The 2,072-nt window shown below is 38.5% G+C and overlaps 1 pseudogene; it reads right to left on the bottom strand.

Annotated features, from left to right (window-relative positions):
• Positions 1–226: 226 nt before the first annotated feature.
• LOC141582894 (U4 spliceosomal RNA) lies at positions 227–306 on the bottom strand (annotated as a pseudogene).
• Between the last annotated feature and the right edge of the window lie 1,766 nt (positions 307–2,072).

Raw genomic sequence — 2,072 nt, 5'->3', positions numbered from 1 at the left:
AACTTTCTTTCTTCCTTTTTAATTTTGGGAGATGGGATATTGCTCTGTCACCCAGGCTGGAGTGCAGTGGTGCACTCATAGCTCACTGCAGCCTCGAACTCCTGGGCTCAAGCGATCTTCCTGCCTCAGCCTCCCAAGTAGCTAGAGCTACAAACCTGGGCCACTATACCCGGCTAATTTTTTTTAAGTTTTTGTTGTAGAGACAGGGTCTTGCTAAGTTGCCTAAGCTGATGACAACTTTCAATCAGCAATAACGGCACTTTGATTAAAATCTCATTAGCTGCAATATCACCTCTGCACAAAAATTATCACAACAATTTTGCATTACATATATACATTATAAGGTTATCTGCTGCCAATATTTAACAACCTGGGTGAAAACACACATGCATATACATCATTCCATAGGAAACAAAATGTCAAAAGAAAAGCTGACTTGTTGATGAGAACACATGGACAAATAGAGGGGAGCAACACACACGGGGGCCTATCGAAGGTGGAGGGTGGGAAGAGGGAGAGGATCAGGAAAAATAACTAATGGATACTAGGCTTACTACCCGGGTGATGAAATAACCTGTACAACAAACCTGCACATCCTGCACATGTACCCCTGAACTTTTAAAATAAAAGTTAAAAAGGATTTTTTAAACAATAACAGAAATAATTCACAAATCTCACACACACACACACACACACACACACACACACACACACAAAAGAAAACCCGGCTGGTCCAAGTGCAGTGGTGTTTACAACTAATTGATCACAACCAGTTACAGATTTCTTTGTCCCTTCTCCACTCCCACTGCTTCACTTGACTAGCCTTTAAAAAAAAAAAAAAAAAAAAAAAAAAAACAACCCGATTTTTTGTGATTCTTGTCTACCTCTCGTTAATTGTAATAGTAACATTTATTGAATGTTTTCTATATGCCAGACATTCTAAGTGCTCATCACATGTATTTTAATTCTTTCAATCTTTATAAAGATTCTTTAAGATAGATATTGATATTATCATGTCCATTTCACAAATGAAAAGGGTGAGCCACAGATAGAATGAGTAACTGGTCTAAGATTGGCCATCGAATCAGTAGCAGAGATATGAGTCAAGGCAAAGTGGTCTGTGTCCAAAGCCAGTGCCCATAACCACTACACTGCACTGCCCCACAAATGGAAGCATTCAACAGCCACAAAGATCTCTAGACACAGGGTGTACTCCAAAATTCTAAAGTAGTCCTACTTGATCCAGCTCACTGCCTGTAGTTATACAATTCCCCGGCCCCCAGATTCCTGTGTTTTTTAGAAAAATGCATTCCCTAAAGTGGCAGCAATGATTGCTCCTTCAAATGTTTTTAAGTTTTTGTGCTGCTGGCTCAGATGGTTTTCTTGCTGGCACAGGAAAGCAATAAAGCCAATAAGGAAACTATGAAGAAGAAACGTTCTCGAAAGAGCTCTGAAATCATTTTTCAAAGTATGTAGAAGGGGGAAATGTTTGCAAAACAATAAGAACTGTCTGCAAAACTTTCCAAAAGCTTTAGCAATACCAGGCACTCGACATCTCCAAGAAACCCTTTAATCTCTGAGATAGTGAAGACGTCATAGGCATCAGTGCATTAATAACAAAGGACTTGTTTTGCTATTGAGCAGCTAAAACATATTTCTTTCCTGAGAAATATTTTCTAGATTTCATCATTCCTGGTCATAAATCATGTATTTTTAAATTGTTACTCAGCTGACAGAGTCAGTTGGACAATTATTTTTACAGAGGCATAACTTGATAGTGATTTAATATCACAAACTTCACTGTGCCTGCTCTAAGTTTGAAAATAAAATCGTTTGAGAAAAGTGAATTCATCTTGCACAGAAAATCTATGATCAAATTGTACTGTCTTTCACACAGCCCAGGGTAAGGTTCCAAACTCACTTTTCTATAACATAGTCTTTACCCTTCTCAATTCCTAAAAGAATTGAATCATGTACATGTATCATGTTTTCAACTTTTGCTGTTGGCATACAGCAGGAGTTGGCAAACTACGGCCTGTTGACCAAATGTAGCCCTCTGCCTGTTACAAAGT

The sequence above is a fragment of the Saimiri boliviensis genome, chromosome X (assembly GCF_048565385.1).
Source record: "Saimiri boliviensis isolate mSaiBol1 chromosome X, mSaiBol1.pri, whole genome shotgun sequence".
Taxonomy (NCBI): Eukaryota; Metazoa; Chordata; class Mammalia; order Primates; family Cebidae; genus Saimiri; species Saimiri boliviensis.
This window is presented reverse-complemented; position numbering and strand designations above follow the sequence as displayed.